Raw genomic sequence first — 18,761 nt, 5'->3', positions numbered from 1 at the left:
GCTTTTCCTCTCCTATTGAATTATTTCCTTAGGGTGAATTTCCAGGTCAGTGGGCATAATGTATTTATGGCTCTTGATGGATGTTGCCATATTACTTTCCTCAAGGGTTATATAAATCTATACCGCCACCAACCATGTATGAATGTACCTATTTCAAAACAACTTTGCTAACATCCTTTTTTCTTTCTTTCTTTTTTTGCTAATTATATCGGTAGAAAATGGCTCCTCGATGTTGTTCTAATTTGCATTTCTCTGATTACTAGGGAGAGTGAACCTTTCCCCCACATGTTTACTATTTGTGCTTTCTCATGAATTATGCTGGGTTTTATGAAGTTAGGGAACTTGACACTGGAAGTGGAATCCTGTTCGAAGGCGGGGCGTGCCCAGTGGGTCTGAGGACCCAAGCACTCGGGGAGTCCCCTACGGCCATGTATTTTGCTGTGCTGTAGGAAGTGGTTGGTGCGGTACCAACCATGGTCTTTGGAACCAGACTGGAGTCAGTCACATCCTGGCTGTCCTATCACTGACTGTGTGACCTTGGGCCAGTGAGTTAACCTCTCTCAGGATGGGTTTCCTCACCTCTGGAATGGAACGCCTGCCTTGCAGAATTGCTGCCAGGTGGAGAGATGGACTATCGAAGGTAGCTCACCCTAGTGCTTCTCGGACTTTCGTGAGTGTATGGGTCAGCGGTGGGCTCTCTGACCTTGCAGATTCTGATCCGGTACGTAGGGGTGGGGCCTGAGGGTCTGCCTTTCTAACAAGCTCTAGGTGATGTCGGTGCTGCCGGTCGGTGGCCTCACGCTGAGTAAGAAGGGGTGGTGCCCAACTTGGACTCCCTGTTGGAATCACCTTTGGAGCTTTATAAACACTGATACCTGCCCCCCCCCCCCCCCCGCTTGCCAGAGACACCGATATTTTTGGTCTAGTTAAGGCCAGTGTGCTGCCAAGGTGGAGATCCACTGGTCTACAGGGAAGCCCTGCTCATGATGTGGGAGTGTGGGTTTGCCAGGGGACTTTTGTGGGCAGGTTGCGCTGGTCTATAGAACTAAACTCTGTTCAGTTCCTTCTTCCTCCTCCCCAGGGCAGGTAAAATTGGGTGAAAATGAATTCTAGTGACATCTTTGAAAGAAAGAAGTCTGTTCCTCCTGCAGGTCTCCTTTCTAATTTACCTTTATCGATGTGACCTTTGGCCATCACTTCCACAGAAAAGTGGAGTGCCCTAGGTTTGGGGCTCGGGTAGGAGAGAATAGTTGTTTGGGATTAAAAATCTCACACAGCCGAGTGATCAGGAGATGGAAGCAGAATTGAACTGACCACATCAGGACCGTTAGTGGGGCCTTCTGACCCTTGTCCCAGTTTGGCTTCTATGACTTTGGGAAGGTGGCTTTCTCTCTCAGGGCCCCAATTCCTTCATCTGTAAATGATAAGTGTGTAGGGGGAAATGAATTCACTGATTTCTAAGATGGTCCACTATGTGGACTCCATGGACCACACCCTTATGGGGAAAATAAAGGAAAGTAGGAGCAAGGAAGAGAAAGAGAGAGAGAGCGAGTGTGTGTGTGTGTGTGTGTGTGTGTGTGTGTGTGTGTGTGTGTTCGTTCGTCAAGGGAGAGGGGGCTCATTGAGGTTGTATACATCGTATATGCGCCTGCCGAGAGTCCCATATTCCCCTTCACCCCCAACTACCTGGTCACTGTTCCTCAATAGAAGGAAGAATTAGCACCCTTCGAGGATTAGGGAGGCCAGTGTCTGTGTGCCCACTGCCCTCAGGCCAGGGCTCCTGCAGTCTGGAGGCCAGCCCACTGCTTCTCTTCCTCCCATCTGGGATGCAAATGACTTCCTGCCCTTGAACTTTGGGAGACTTGGCACTTGCAGGAATCATCTCTTTGTGGAGTCCCACCTGCCTGGGGCTCAGGGCTAAGACAGATTGTAAGCCAAACAGCCCTGGTGAGACCCCGTGAATTCTCATCCATCTCCTCCTGCCCAGCCTCATTATACCTGAAAAGGTCCTTCTGGGGCCCTGTTGGGTGTTGAGCAGGAGCTGCTGGAGGTGATTACAGAACAGTCAATTGTTCTCATGAGCGTGACTCATTTCTGCATGCCCCAGACTCCAAGAGGGAACTCATTACTGTTGCCTTTACCCCAGCTTCTGAATGAATGCAACTTCCTGCAATTAGCTAGCTCTGGTCAGGGTCAGGGATTGAGGCAATCAGCAGAGCAGGCTTGGCTGAGACCCTCCCCAGAATGCCCTGCAGTCAATAATAATTAACAATGCCTTTATTTGCTAGCTAGTCTATAAATTTATGCAGCTGCCCTTTTCCTTGAAAGATTTTTAGGATGAGCAATTAATTAGAGACTAATTAAAAGAGCCCCTTTCTGAACGTCTGGAGACCTCAATCCTAGGATCACTAACCTTGGACGTGTTTCCTCACTTTGCTGGGCCTCAGTTTCCTCCTCTGTAAGATGGGAGTGACATCACTCCTGCCTGCTATCGGATGTGAGTAGCCAACATGGTAATGGATGTGAGGCGGCATCCTCAGCTGGCCCCTCCCACCAGAGCCCTTCCTGCCAAGGGCTCCCTAGGGAGGATGTGGGGATAGCTTTAGGAAAGCAGAGTCTTGAGGGCCGGGAATGGCCTCAGACTCAACATAGATGTGAGGAGTGCTAATAAGGTAGTGCAGAACCACCCCTGGGAGTCCAGTAACATGCCTGCTCCAGCCAGGGGTCCAACCCCTGCAGAGGCCATGAGAATATGGGGCAGGAGCAAGCCCCACCTGGCACTCTGGGTGTGCTGGCCCTCACACTCTTTCTCCTTCTTTCCCGGAGCACTAGATATTTACTTTGCCAAGGACTTGGGGGGCAGCTGGGGGCATGGAAAGGCTAATCAGACATCCATCCAGCCTTCAAAGAGCTTGTGCTCAGCGATAATCATATTCACGCTAGTAGCAAACGCTTATGAGTCCTTGCTGCATGCTTCATCTCTATCCCTCACAGGAGCCTGGTGGAGGTGCACTTTATGTTCCTCAATTTGAAAATGAGGAGCTGAAGTTCAATCAGGACAAATGACTTTGCCCTGGATCACAAAGCCACTGAACTGTCATAGGTTAGATGATAAACTTAGATTGACAGGTCACCATGGAACCACACAAATCTGAGTTCAGATCCTTGCCTTCCAATCCCCACTCTGCCTACTGGCAAGTCACTTATCCCGCCTTAGTCTGAGTTTCCTCACTTGTTAAGAGGAGACTTTGCCATGAGACTGAGAAGCTTCATATGGGAAGTTTGTCATTCAGTGCCTGGAACATAGTAAGCACCCAGTAAAATGGTAGTAATTATTGGTGCACTGTGAGAGTAGTAGGGGAACAGTGCTTCTTCCAAGCCTGGCACCCCTCTCAACAAGGAGAGTGTCAAGATGAGCTACACCCAGGGATTCCTGTTGGAGCAAGCAGAATCATGAATATGCACGGCTGCGGGTCCAAGCAGGTCCACCGAAGCACCTGTGGGTCACCCTGAATAGTCAGTCTCAGGAGGCCTTGTGGGGTGGGACACACCTGTCAATGTTTGGAGAAACGACATAGGGCTGGAGATAGGAATAAAGTCTGGGCGTTTTACATGTTAGCTTGGCAACAACATTGGAATCACTTGAGGCATGATTTGCTGAATTGCATTGAGGCTGCTGGGTGGGGCAAAAGAGCCCTGAACTGGAAGGTGAGAAAACATGTTCCTAGCTCTGGTTCTGCTAACGTTTAGGACTTCTATTTCTTATCTGTAAAGTGGGAATGTTATTCTCTACCCAACAGGAACAGTGTTATGGGAACCGGTCATTGAAATGGGAGGGCTTAAAATTCAGCACCTCGGACAGCCACCACGAGGCTCTCCTCCAAGGTTGCTCTTGTTCTATTAGAACCTAGGGTCCTCACCAGTCAGAACACCAGGGGGAACAGGGGCGGGGAAGGGCAGAGTGAGGGTCACATGACAGGCGGCTCAGGCCAGCAGAGTCCTATGTGTGTTCACGTGAAGGATAATCCAGGAAGTGAGGAGGGAATAGCTGAACTGTGGTGAAGGGACTAAGTGGAGCCTTCCATCCACTTGGAAGTTGGAATCACATCGTTCTTCTCCATGGCTTCTCATTACCTACCAAACAAAACTCAAACCCCAGTCCTTTGTAACCTGCCCTTAAAACTAGTTAGTCCACCCTAACTTCATCTCCTGCTAAGTCCTGCTGCAAACCTGTGCTGTGGCCACACATAACTCACCTTTTCCCAAGCACAGTATCTGCTTTGGGCCCTCTGCCTGTACCTTTTCTCAAGCTTTTCCCTCCTCCTAGAATGCCCTCCCCACTGTCCTTTTCTTAGTCCATGAAAATCCTTCTCAGCCTTTTAGGGCTGAGATCAAAGGCTGCCTCTTCCATGAAGCCTTCCCTGAATATCCCTGTCTTCACAATTAAGCCTTCCATCTCCACCATTCCCATAGCAGGTGTACTCTGTACCCACTCTTCCAACTGCCTCCCCCTGGTCCATGTCTGCCATAGGAACATCTTGCTCAATATACTCGCTTTGAAATCAATGAAATTTGGGGGAAGAGCAATGAATGCCCTTAAAGCAGAAGTTTTCAGAAAGGAAATTCATGGCACTTCCTGAGGGGCATGCCAGCAGGGCTGGAGCTTAAAAATACCCGTTGGCTTCTCTGCAGTTCAGGTAAACAGGTATCGGCAGTGGGACTAGAAGAGCTGTCCGCCAACATCATCTCTGGGGTTTTTTGGCTGGGGGGAGCAAACGGTGTGAGCTTCTACCTTATGCAATACTACGTAGTGGCTACTCAGAGGCTCTGGAGCCAGATTCCCTCCCTTCCAATACCAGCTTTGCTGCTTACTAGCTGTGTGACCTTGGGCAAGGTATTTTACCTCTCTGTGCCTCTGTTTTCTCATATATGAAAGGGAATATTAATAAAGTCTTTTGGATTCCTGGGCTGATTAATTAGTACATGTAAGATAACTAGAATACCTGGCATGTTAATACTCTTCCAGCATGAGTTAGCTTATTATTATCATTATTATTATTATTGTCAACGCTGCCACTGCTATTGTTATTTACTTCAAGGGGTCCCCTACCTAAAGAGATGGACTGGTCCTGGTGGAAACACCCTCTTTGGGGGTACAAGCAGGAAGGGAGGCAAGAGGAAGAGAATAGGGTTAGTTGAAACCTCCTCCTGGCTGGGAGCAGCAGGGTTGATGGGGGCTCCTGGGTTCCCAAGGGCAGCCACAGAACTGAGAAGAGACTTTCTCATCACGGGAGGGGGTGGAGGGAGTAGGCCAGCTTCTCAGCTCCTTCACACGCCTCTGCTGACCAACTTTCCTTAATTAAGGCCTCACCTAGGTGGCCAGCCTGATGAAGCCTCCTCTGCTGCTCTCGGACTAATTGCTGCCACCTTGGCACCCGCAGCGAACGGCCTGTGAGGTCACCAGAGCTACAGGGCCTGGCTTTCCCAGACCTCCTCCCTGCGTGGAACCGTGTGGCTGGGAGATAAGGGGCCCTCTGGTCATTGCTCAGCACAAATGCTCCCTTTCAGCTCTGGATGCAATGGGTACGGAGAGCATGGGAGGCGGGGGAGAGGAGCCCAGTGTCCCCGCCCAGGGGATTCGGGCCCTATATTTCTCCTCTGGATGACAGAATTTCTATTACCTTAAAGGGCTCATCTATTTATGCTGCAATTTTTTGAAGCCCTGTCTGCTGTTATTGAACCCTGCATGCTGGCGTGGGGAGCGGGCGCTCCATCACCCAAATGAACAAACTCGTTTCTGCATTTTTCTCCCTTTCCTCCGTGCTGTCGGGAGGTCAGTCGCAAACCTCAGCTGCTCTGGCCGGGGAAGGTGGGACAGGGGTGAGAGTTACGAAAATCCAGATCAGTGAAGCAGTGACTGAATTTTCCTCCAAGGTTTCTGGTGTCCTTTAAAGATGTCACTCTCCCTCAGCCCCGACTCCGGAGCTGGACAAAATGCGTGCCTGCCTTTTGTGCAGCTCCTGAGCTAGAACTCAGGAGGGAGGACAGCTGCGGGTCCAGGAGAGAATGTGGACTGAGAAGTACCGCCCGGTGACATGTATAGAATGTATGTGTGGTTCCTGTTCTAATTGTTTTGTTCTTCAGCAAACCTGAGGTCTGCAAGCTATTAGCCCTAAGCTTTCCATGCCACATCCCCGCCTTCCACCGCTGACTAGCTTCCTAATTATAATAAAAGATTTTCCAGGCTGTTGCACTGGAGACGAGGAATTCACCCTCCAGCTGCCCTGCCTGTGTGAACAGAGGGACACAGGTAGTGCAAACTAGCAGAAGTGATCGAAAAACATAAACACATGCACGCCACACTCCGGTAGTCCCGCCCCAGCTCCGTCCTCGCCTGTCGGGTGGCCTTGGCCCACTTACTTATGCTTCTCAAGCCTTGGTTGTTCATCTACAAAACAGGGTAAATAATGGTTCTGTGTTCTAGTGTTCTTAGGATTGAATTAGATAAATACGTACAACGTTTCGAACAAAGGCTGACATGTCACAAATGCTCACTAAATGATTGTGGAGGTCCCTGATGGAGTTGTATAGGGATGGTGCCCTAGAGGCCAAAGGCATGGACTTTGGGGTCAGACAAGCCTGGATTGGAATTCCAAGTCTGTCCCTCAGCTGTGTGAACTAAGGTGACGTCCTCAGCCTCGTTGAACCCCAGTTTCCCGTCTGTAAGATGGGCTGATAGTGCCTCCCCTTCAGGGTCAATGTGAGCACAGAATGGGTCACACAGCAAATCATTGGCAGAACTGGGACAGAAATCAGGTGACCTAACTTCCAGTCCCATGCCTTTCCTGCCTTCACCTCCTTCCCCTGAGTTTGCGGTCCCCAGAGCAGACATCTACTGATTTTTCCCGGGGCAGAGAGGGATGGGGTTGGGGGAACAGTCACCAGAGTATTAAATCATGTTGGCAATTAATCCACAGAGCAAAGTAGGGAAAATTGGGTTTATGTCACTAAGGCTGAGTCCAGCCTTCCCCCTCTGGGACCCCGTGGTTTGTGGCTTTATTAAGGAAAACTGCTGACTCTTCTGTTCCAAAAAATAAACATTCCCATGTCACGCCACCCTCTCCCTGCCATGCTCCTCACGTCTTTATCAGTGCCCTCATTACTGGAGTCTGGAGCGCGGGCTTTGGTCCAGGCCTGGAACCTAGAGTACTCTCCATGCAGCAGAAGAGGGTGTGGGAGCTGAAGCGTCCATGCTTTGAGCTCTCCCAGTTTTCTTTTTGTCCAAGTCTCTGGTGCTGATGGGATTTCTGCCCCTGCTGGCTCCTGGGCCCCACCACCCCACAGATTCTGGAGGGTGGGCTCGGGCCACCAGTCAGAGGAGCTACCGTGAAAGGTCTGGAGGAAGCTGACGAGCGGGGTGTGAAGGCCCACCCTTGGAGCACCGAGTCACTGTGGCAGGCCCCCTGCTCTTTGTCCGTTACTTTATGTAATCCTCACAACAACCCTTGTGGGTGGGGGCTGTCAGGATCCCCACCTTGCAGATGAGGAACCGAGGCTCAGAGAGGTGAAGTGACCTTCCCTAGTTGGTAAGTGGTCATCAGGAGCTGAGCCTGTGGCTATCTGAACCCAGAGCCTGCACTTTGAGCCACAAATAAAAACTGTGGGGAAGGAAAGGGTTGTGGATCTGTGGGAAATAAGCAGCTTGGAGACTCTCTCAGGGCTTTTCCGAGGAAAGGGGACATTCCCAGCAACCTCATTTCTCAGTGGGAGCCTAGTGCCCTCCCTCACTTTGTCTTTGAGGGGAGATAGGCTGAGACCGTCAGTCTCCCTCCCTTGCTTCGGGGCGGCCAGTCCCAGCTAACCCAGCCGCCTCACACCTGGGCTTGTTAGTCTCACAGCTCTCCTGTGAGGAAAGCAGGGCGAGAATCCTTAGCTCTATGGCACAGACAAAACCAAAGTGCAGAGCGGTTACAAGTCTTGTCCAGGGTGACGTGTCTTGTGAGGACATCAAGCTGGGCCTCGAACCCAAGGCTTACGGCTCCAAGGCCGTGCTTGCCTTGGGACGGCGGTGCAGGGAGGGGAGGTCAGTACGGAGGAGAAAGCCAGCAGGGAGGCCGACCTGGGCTCCAACCTTTGACCAAGTCACCCCACCTCTCTGTGCCTTAACTTCATCTTCTACGAAGACAGGTGTTCCCTGTCTCCCGGGGGCCAATGTCAAGCTGAAGGGAAGCACTTCTAGGAAGGACTGGAGGAAGGGCCAGGGAGTGTGCACGCAGAGGCATGAAGAGGAGCAGAGGGCCCTGGCCCGCAGAATGACTCTCTCACCAAGCTGGCAGGTCTGGAATAAAGGAAGAACCCACTCCCCTCCTGCTACCCCTGCCCTCCAGCTCCGAGACCCCACCCAGCCTGGCCCCTCCCCAGCCATCTCCCCATGTAGTCATTAACACCAATAATGCCAGCTGCGGGAGTAATTATGCACCCTGGGAGGGGAAGGAATTCCTGCCAGAAGATGTGATTGTGTCTGGAAAATGAAAGATGTTGCAGAAAAAGGTCACGAATAAATTACTTCAAGGTGGGGTTAGCTAATAGGAAACTAACAATGGGGGTAATTGCACACACACACACACACACACACACACACAAAACACAACCAAAAAAAACAAGCAAAAAAAAAAAAAAAACGTCAAAAGTTCTTTCCAAAAACACTACCCAGATGAGCAGGGATGGAGGAAATGTGAGGGAGAGAGTGGGAGCAGAGCAGGCGGGGCCCTGTGCGCCAGGGTGGGGGCCTGTGCTGAATTCAGCAGGCACGAGGGAGCCACTGAGCAGGGGCATGACAAAACAGTGCTGCCCTTGACCTCCGTAGCCTGTGTGGGGAGATGGGGACATCACTGTCTGAGAACTCAGCATACAGTAAGTGCTCAGTAGATGCTAGCTCCTGTTATTCCCCGCAGTTCTTAGGTAGGGGCTGCTTGGCTCAGTGGGGAGAGCGTGGGCTTTGAGCCAGGGGAAGCCGACTTTGAAGCTCCCCAACTGGGTAAGCGGAAACAGGGCAAGCACTAGGAACGTGGCCCAGCGCAGGTAAATCTCAGTATCTCTCCTTATATCTGCCGTGGCCAGAGCTCTTATGGACCATGTGTAATAGTCAAGATGCCTAAAGCATTATGGCACTTCCTCTGGGCCAGGCACTGTTCTAAGAAGATTACATAGGTCAACTTATTTAATCTTCACCACTACCCTTGGAGGAAAGTCCTACTAGCATCCCCATTTTGCAGATAGGAAAACTGAGACATAGAGAGGTTAATAACTTGCCCCAAGTTTGTCAGTTATACCCCATTAAAACTAAAAAAAATAAAATGCCCAAGGTTCTATAGGTATCAGAGCCAGGACCTAAACCCAATAGTCAGATTCTGGAGCCTGTTGGAACCTCTGTGCCCTGCCTCTTCTGTGGGCAAACCCTAAAGGATCCTTGCCGCAACCCTACCCGCCCCCAACCAGGGTAAAACCTTGACTGGGGCCACGGGGGTGCTCCAGCCACCAGAGCCGAATTTGAAAGTAGCATCAAATTGGAGAGCAATCAGGCATCCATCAGGTAGTCCAGGGAAAGAGTCAGCTTGCCGGTGGTGGTGTGGATGGGATACCCGGTCCCGACCATGACACCCATCCGTGCCACAGTTCTGCCATTACCAAATGCTCTCCTAGCCATCACCTCATGTGTTCTCATAGCCCCGTGGGGTGAGATGTCACTGCTGCCATTTCATACACAAGGAGACAGGCTCAGAATGGTTTACACAGCTTTGAGCATCTTGGCCTTGCCCACTGTCGAACCCAGTGCTGAGCCAACCCCAGGCAGATGCTGCCAGGACACGCCTCTCCTGCCCCATTTCCCTCTGAGGCCTCACTCCCCTCTTTTCCCTGGCCTGCAGCCCCGGGCTGGAAACCACCCCATCCCTTCCTCCAGGGAGGCCAGATCTGCTCTACCCTCCCTTCAAACCTGCCCCGTGAGGCCGCGGGGCCTTAAACGGGGAGCACATTCCAGGCCCACGTTATGTGTAGTGAAGCATTCTATGAGAAGTTGGCTGAGAAACCTCCGAGAGCCAGAAAAATCCATAGGGCACCAGCTTTAGAAAGATGCAGAGAATCTGCAGTTGGGGGATGCGAGGGGGATGGTGTGGGCAGCAGGGGCAGCCTCTTCCATCTCCACTCTGCTTCTGGTCCCCAGAAAAGGCCTCTCTTTCTTTGCGGTCAGTTCTAGAACTTTTTCTTTGATGACTGACTGCACAATCAGTAAGCTATTGAATTTGCCTGAGTCTGGGTTCTCAGCCTCTCTCACCCAGAAAAGAGTGGTCCAGACTCCTGCCTTTGGGGAAGGGGGTTCCTAAAATAGGCTGGAAACTTGAGTCCCTTACCTGCTGTCGGACCCACCTTTGCCTTTAGGGCAAAGTATGAAGCCTGGCCCTCGAGGCCTTCCTGGGTGGGCTGGTCTGACGTCCAGGCTCCTTTCCCACCTTGGCCCCTCAGACCCGGTGCTCCAGCAAATCCTAACAGAATTGCCTTACCCTGGATGCCCACCCACCCGTGCACGGCCCTGCCACCAGGCCTTCGTTCCATCTACCACTTCTCTGAATGCCCTTGCTCTCTACCCTCCTGGCCAAACCCTGCCCGTGCAGCATCGGGCTCAGCTCCGCTGCCCCTTCTCGGGCAGACTTCTTGCTTTCTTCCCACCGGGACGTAACCTGTCCATAGTACAGTGGCACGTCCGCTCTGGTGGCACACTGTAGATGTCTCTGTCATCTCAACAGCTGCCGGGAGCGGGTCTGTTTGATTCATCCCTGTGTCCCTGCCCTAACCCCCACCCTGCCCCCCCACGCCTCCCTCCTCACTCCGGGCCCTCCCAGGCCTGGCACAGTCTCCTGAACAGAGTGGGATCAGTAACTATTCATTGAATAAATGCACGGGTAGTTTAGAAGCATCCCCTAAATCATGAATATGCCACGCTTTGCCTGGACCCTGGTAAACACCCCCCATAGGCATCTGTAGGACCCTCTGTCTCCCATAATCTGGTTCCCACTTGGGACATTGTTGCTGTCACTGTATTGAGACTCAGGCTCTGCAAGCCACTGCCCAGGGCACATACCACTCAGCCGCCACCTCAGAGGATCTGGGTCCTGCAATACACATGCATGCACCCTTCGTATATCCAATCCCCTTCACATGGATGCGGCATGTCTGTACCATACACACCACACTCAGAGCTCCCACGTACAAATCACCCTTAGGGCTCTATGGCCAGAATCGGCCCAAATGTCTGACACGCAGATGCTAAGCTTACCCCATAGCCGTCACACCGCTGAGACAGAACACACACCAGACTTGCACACTGCATGGACCACACCTGGGGGCCCCGATAAGCTACCATCCAAATCAAGACCCTGGGACAATAGGCATAAATCCCATCCCTGGCCTGCTCTTCACCACCTGCAAAGCATTTGTCCATCTTGTATATGTGGGGCCTACATGTACTGTTCACATGACATGCATCACGAGTGTATACCACTGCTTGTGCACACGCGCGTGCACATACACACACACATGCACACAGGCTCACCAGAAACAGCCTGCAGAACATCTGGAAGTAGGGAGGTAGCCCTCCCGTGCTAGTCTCATCTTGTGCCCCTGCCCCACTCCGTATTCTGCAAACTCTCTCCTCTAAGCTCATGAAGACTTCCCCTAATGCCCCACAAGAGGGTCTCCCGGCAGGTAAGAAGCAGTGTTTTGCTGGCACTTTTTAAAACCACTAAGGAAATCATGAAACCTAATGCAGAGTGACTTGGGCCATATGCTGTCGGGGCTTGCCCAGAGCCTTTGCAGGGGAGCCTTGTCCTGTCCTCAGATGGCTTGCAGCGGAGGCCCTGATCCTCCCCACCCCCAGTCCCTCCGGGAGCACAGGAACTGGCCTGGGCGCAGGGGGAGGGGCGGGGGGGATATGAGGACGAGAGTAGGAGAGCGAAGCTGTTCTAGGAGCTGAGAGCTGAGGCCGTCCGCGTGTGCGATGCTGACAGCATGCCCGGTCACCAGCAGCGGTGTCACGCTGTCACCACTGTACCCGGCGCCCTTTCAGGGGATATGCGTCATCTGATGGATGCTGGCACACGCCCCGGGCCCACGCTCGCTCCCATGGCCTGTTATTCCACCGTCTTAGCTTTATTCCTTCAAGTTTGGTTTTCTGTTTGTTTGTTTTTTTTTTAAGATTTTATTTATTTTTTGACAGAGAGAGAGACAGCAAGAGAGGGAACACAAGCAGGGGGAGTGGGAGAGGGAGAAGCAGGCTTCCCGCCGAGCAGGGAGCCCGATGAGGGGCTCGATCCCAGGACCCTGGGATCAGGACCCCAGCCAAAGGCAGACTTTTTAACGACTGAGCCCCTATTCCTTCAAGTTTTAAAGGCTTTGAGGTTTTAGGAGTCTCCTGACACAAGATACAAATGTTCCCAAAGACTGCCCACCGGAAGCCCCTGGTAGCCATTTCTGCCTCCACCAGCAACAGATGTTTAAAACGAATGTGTAGGAAGCCACCTAGTACAGGGCGTGGCATTCAGTAGGCGCCCAGGACATTTGGGTCCCCAGCATTTGCTGTCCTGTCTGCCATCAAAGCGGCCAGGCCGAGGGGAGAGCTTGGTCTATGGAGTCGGTCGGGCCCTTCCCCACAGTGACTTAGGGCAGGGTGAGCCCTCCAGTCTCGGTTTAGCCTCTTTCTAGGGTGGTTCTTTCTCTGGGAAGGTAATTCCTTCCCTGCAGGGCTATTAGAAGAACAGAAGGGGACAGAGGGCAATAGGCACAGGCTGGTACCAAGGGAGCAGCCCTAGGGGAGCAATCTGTCCTAAGCCAGTGCATCCACCTGTCTGTAGGGGTGCAGGGCTGTGGCCAGTGGTGAGGACCAGAGTCCTGCCCACACCTGCTCTCCCTCTGTGGGGGCTGCCCACTATGCATGCAAGAATGCCACAGGAACCTTAGACCTGGGGGTCGCCTGGCAAGATGCAAAGACCTCTGACCAGTGCTCAGTAAGCCCTCATTAGCCTGTGATTCTCTCTCTGAGCCCAGAAGAGACTCTCGGACTTACAGATGGGACAAGGGCAGCAATGCAGAGCAGAAGGGACACTTCGTTTTACCAAGACAGCAGCTGAGTCTCCAGGAGGACCCCCAGTCTTGCGGTCAGTAAGCGGCCTGGCTTTCACTTGAGCCCAAATGTCCTTCCTTGACCACACTCACTGCCTCTCAGGTCTCCCTGAAATAGCTTGGTATCTGTCTAAGAACTATTAGAAGGTGTCTGTGCTCCTCCAGAGAAGACTCTTGAGGGGTCAAAGTTAGCATATTTGTGCAGATTAAAAAAAGGCATCCCTTTCTGGAAACATTCTACCGTCATCTGCCAGGAAATTGATGTCATGTACACGCAAACTACGATGACTGTCATGTTAATGGCACCTCTAGAGTTGTGCAGTGCTTAGCCTGCACAGCTGTACACAGCAGCCTCAGGTCACTGACAGCCGGTTCATTTGGGACAGACAGAGAGAGAGGGCTTCCAGGCCTAACCTTCAGCCCTTTTCCACCCATCCCCCTCGGGAGCCAGACAGAATGACCCTGGGCATTACCCACCTCAGCATGGGGAGGCGGGGATGGGAATGGATGTGACAAGTGGCCTCCACCCTTCTCTCCCTCTCATCTCTCTGACCCTCTGCTCTTCATGCCTTATGCAGAGTTTCTTTTCCCCAACATGCATCCACTGTCAGTTGCTGCTTCATCAGTGACACGCTAATGAGGTCCAGTGAGGTTTGCTCTGCGTTGGAGAGGCCTCTGTGGTTGGCGTTCGGTCCACGCTGTTCTCTCTTTGCCTTGTGGGCCATGTGTCGTTCTTTCACCCTGGAAAATCATAAACGAGGCTCCCTATGTGGGACTCCCACTGCCTGAGCCTGGGAGCTGGGAGTGGGGGTGACTGAGAAGGGTGGGCAGGGGGAGCCAGCGGCACAGCCCTGGTACTCTGCTTGGCAAGGAGCGGACACCTGCCTGGAGGGGGCTTTGGAAGGAACAAAGCACACTCCACATGGGTGCTGCTGGCATTGACGTGACATTGGACACCAAAATCAGCCTGCATTGGTGGCCCTGAACTTCCAGGGTTAGTAGAGGAGAGAAAGGAATGGGAGCAACCAGCAAAGGTCTCTGGACTGAATGGATGGAATGCGTGAGGCCACGTCACCATGAGCTAGTGCTTCTGCCTCACACCCATGTATTCGGACCCGAGGTGCAGGGCCCTCTCTTGCCTAAGCCAATGATACTTCTCCAGCAAGAAGACAGGTGGGTCTTGGCTGGCTGTCCCAGAGTCCTCCCTGCTGAGCTCCCATAGGCTGGCAGGGGCATACCCACTGCCCCGGCCTGGATCTAGAGAACCCAGTTCCACTCTGTTCCCCCTGCCTCCTACCCACATATTTAAGGGGGACCTGGAGAGGAACTTGCAGCACTAACACTACCTCCTTCTTTTGTGAGAGGGAGGGTCAACCACTTCCCATCCCCCTCCTCCTACCACTCCAAAAAATACTCATTAACCTCTGGCCCATTGCAAGCAAAATGGATGATCCACATAAGAAGCCCAGCTGCTGATTAATTTTCCCAAACAGGGCCCAACTACAAAGTAGCGTATTGCAGGGGAGAAAATTCAGTTAACAGCGTTTGAAACAAATTTAATAGAACATATAGCTCATTACCCACTGGGGTCTGGGCCTCTGCTGCCACGTTGTGCAAGAAGGCAGGTGGAAGGAGTAGGGGAGATTTGCATCTCTTTAGCAGGACCAGCTCCAGGGGTTCCAGTCTGACAGTAGCTCTTTCAAATCAAGTTCAAGATGTTAATAGCCAAAGCTGCATCTATAATTAACAGGCCTTTGGATGGGAGGAGGTGCTCCCATCCGTCCTCCATTCACAGAGTAGAGACGCTGAGCGGGAGTTGGCCCCATGCAGTCTTCCCCGCCCCCCCCCCCGGCCCCCCAGCGGGAGCTGGAACCTCAGGGACCCTTCCCGGGGCTGCGGGATGTGGGCTGTGTGGAGGTGAGATGGGGATAGAAAAGGATGTAAGAATACTCAGGCACCAACTTCCAGGTGCTGAGAAAGGCTCAAAGCATCTGGGCCTCAGCAGGCGGCCCTTCTTCGAGGTCAGGGCCATGTCTTGAGGACGCTGTGTGCTTTGGTGTGCGGTCAGTATGGGCAGGGGCAGCATAGACTCTCTGAGAGTTTCACTCCATCTAGACTGTTAGGATCCTGTGCCCGAAATGGGAGCCAAGAGATTCAAGTCCCACGGCCCCTCCCCTGCCTGGCTTTGGCTGTATGGCCTTGCGCAAGTCACTTCCCCTCTCTTGGCGTCAGTTTCCTTACGTGTAAAACAAGGCAGCTGGACCAGGTGATTCCCAAAGTCCTTCCAGCGCTGGCACCATGGGCTGTCCCCCGCCCCGTGTTATGAATGGTATGTGGTCAGGCCCAGGCCATGAATTAGGAGGCGGCCACCTAGCTGGTGTGATTGGTGGGGCCCCAGGGGGACTCCCCAGCCCTGGGCCTCCGCTCCTACCATTCTTCCCTCCTGTGGGCTAAGACCCCTGCTGCAGGCGAGAAGATGTTCAGAGAGTCAGAGCTGAAGGGCCCTTAGAGACAACCCAGCCAGTGGTTCCCAGCTAGACCGTTGCAAAGGCTGCAGCAGGTTGCCAAGAGAGGTTTTGAACATTTCACAGAGCCTACGGGCAGCCTTCCATTACCTGTGATGAAGCGAACTAAAACACCAAGGTTTTTCTTTTGCTTTTAATTAGAATTAAATTAAGTCAATGTGATATTTCAGGTTAGCGTGCGTTCTTCAGAAGCTCTGATTGGTTGCAGGTGACATCATCGGAATTTCTAGGTCATGGTTGGTGGACAAGATGCTACCACCTGAGTCACATGGCATGTGGTCACTGGCCAAATTGCACCTGTTCAGTACGTGACTGGCTTTAGACACCAGCACAGAGGATCAGCAGCGTCTTTCAGACTGAGAGGGCTTTAGAGGGAGGATACTCACAAGGGTCCTTGGTGGCGAAAAGTCGGGGAGATGGATTGATTTTGATAACCGCATATAATCGAACAGGAAACCAAGGCCTGTATTTTACCCGGCATGAACACAAGTCCATCAGAAGAGAACACTGTCTTCACAGCAGTGAGAGATGTGCTGGACAGGGATCTTGGGGGACAGCCTCAGTCCAGGGCCTGGGGGTGCTCCTTGCTGAGGGAGTGGGGGTGCGAGTGCTAAGCTACGAGAGGCATGGGAGATGCTGAATGCAAACTCCCCAACTTCACCTCTGATGTGTGCTCACAAGCCTGGCCTCGTGTCCTGTTCTTACCCCCCGAGTGTGGAAAGATCAACAGACATGGGTTCAGGGCTGGTCTGGGCCAAGGCTGGGCGGGGGGGAGCGGACAGGACGTGGTCCCTCAGCCGGTCTCCTAAGGAGCACTGGCCCACCACGGGTCTCAGCCCCTGGCCCTCTGGCTCGCAGTCTCCTTTTCCTGAAGGCCCTGGGCTTGGTCATCTCTACCGTCCTGTTCGGCTCAGGGGGCCTCGTCTCCCTGAGCGGACGCCCTGGCGGCCAACAGATTAATTTTCCAGCTGGACTTCTCAGCCTCAGCCTGGCCGGGCAGGGCTGGGGCAGGATCTGGCCTGGCTTTTCCTTTTCACAAGAGCCCCCAGAGAGGCCCAGAGTCAGTGCCGTAGCACAGGACCAAGTCTTAGACTAGACAATATTCCGTGTCCTGTGTGTGATGGGAGCCACGGAACCTGGGCCCACGAGGGCCCCTCAGCCATCTGCACGACACTATGGACTACATGTACTCTGTGCCTAGATAGATGGGCACCTCTGGACACGGGCAGGAGTGTGCCTGTGTGGACACTGCCTGGGAGCTGCTCCAGGGCGGAGAGTCTCAGCATCCTGGGAGCCCCCGGATTCCGCAGCCAGGGCTAGCTCAGAGTTGGCCCCATGCAGCGAGCGTTTGTTGAATTGCCTGGCAGGAGAGAGAAAGCATATGGAAGGTGCCCAGCCAGTCCTTCTGGTTGTCCACAGGAGAAGCCAGCGTGTACGCACAAACATTGCATTGCAATTCAACAACATTTATTGAGGGCCCATTATGAACCAACAGGGCTCAAGCCCTGAGAATCTAGACATGAATAAAACCAGATCCCTGTCTCCCTGAGCCCCCCAGCCTAGGGCAGAGGCAGGCACATGAGCCAACCAGGACCCCCAGTGTGCTCAGATGGTGGTGGCTGTGTATGCACCCATTCCCATGAGGGCAGGACTGGGAAGGGAACACAGCAAGGGCCGGGGGGCGGGAGATGAGGAAGGAGTCACAAATTTCTACCCAAATCCACCCAGGCAGGTAAACGGATACCCCCAGACACACACATAAGCACACACGCATGCACGCACGTGCACACACACACACTCTTAGGTGTACCCACTGACCACCTAGGCATATGTAGACACAAATACCCTGTAGACTCAAGCGCCTCGCAGGCCTTCGTGATTAAAGCCTGTTAGTGGTCCCCCAATCTGGGGAGGTGTGCACGAGAGGATGGCCTGTGTGTTGGGAGCCGGTACCTGGGGCAGCATGGAAATCACTCCACCTTGGCCAGGGGATGGCCGGAGGTGGGCAGAGCTGTTAGTCTAAATCTTGACAGGTTAGGGGCGCCTGAATGGCTCAGTCGGTTAAGCGTCTGCCTTCGGCTCAGGTCATGATCCCAGGGTCCTGGAATCGAGCCCCGCATCGGGCTCCCTGCTCAGCGGAGGGCCTGCTTCTCCCTCTCCCTCTGCCTGCCAGTCTGCCTATCTGTGCTCTCCCTCTCTCTCTCTCTCTCTCAAATAAATAAATAAAATCTTTAAAAATAAATAAATGAATAAATCGGACAGGTTAGGCTGATTATTGGCTTGCTGTGAATGTCAATCACCAGAGACAGCCAATCAACTATAGACCAGGCCTGACGCTCAGCTCAGTGGCCAGAAGTAGGGAATCGGACATAGAGTTCACTTGTTAGTACTTGTGCTCCTTGAGGAGTGTGAACCAGGCAGGAGTCAGGACAGCGGGGTGGAAGAAGGGGTGCTGGGAGTTAAGCTGTTGCACGCTCACATCCCTTCACTTTAGAAACAGCTCAGTTCCCTCTTTGGATTTTTTGCTATTGGGAGCTAACAAATGGAAAGTGTTTGGAGGAGCTCCTGGCACACAGTAGCCCCTCAGTGGGCGGTCATTCTGTCCCCCAAGACCATGCCCCTGGTGTGTGCCTGTTTTAGCTCTGAGGAGGAGAGCCAGGGCTCCAGCCTGTAGCGGGTAGCAAAAGGTGAACCTGGGGGCACGAAGCTAGGATTCCTGCCCCCTTGTGAGCACCAGCCCTCCTCCACTGCACAGGGCCCAGCATGATTCATTGAGTGAGAGATAGATCCCTCCTCCAGAGCTGCCTTATGCCTAAACCTTGGAGAGTTTTGTGTATTCCTTCCATAAGCGATATTTCTTTGCAATAATAACAGCTTTTGCAGCGCTTTCTACCTGCCAGGCACGGTTCTCTCTACTTGAGATATAACTTAACAATCATACGAGGTAGGGACGTTATTTTTCACATTTTACAGATGCAGGAACTGAGTCCCAGAGTAGTTAAGTGTGCAAGGTCATGTAGTGAGTAAGTGTGGCGGAAGCAGGATGGCACCAGAGTCCATTCT

The 18,761-nt window shown here is 52.9% G+C and overlaps 1 protein-coding gene across 3 annotated transcripts in view; it reads left to right on the top strand.

The window, feature by feature from the left end:
* Positions 1-18,761, top strand: part of MEGF11 (multiple EGF like domains 11) — a 342,902-nt gene that overhangs the window by 289,297 nt on the left and 34,844 nt on the right. The gene's annotated exons all lie outside the window — the stretch shown is intronic.

This window comes from Callorhinus ursinus, unplaced genomic scaffold, assembly GCF_003265705.2.
Source record: "Callorhinus ursinus isolate GAN/ISIS: 27379988/994484 unplaced genomic scaffold, GSC_fseal_2.0 scaffold25, whole genome shotgun sequence".
Classification (NCBI taxonomy): domain Eukaryota; kingdom Metazoa; phylum Chordata; class Mammalia; order Carnivora; family Otariidae; genus Callorhinus; species Callorhinus ursinus.
Note: the sequence above shows the minus strand (reverse complement) of the source record. Positions and strands in the feature narration are given on the sequence as shown.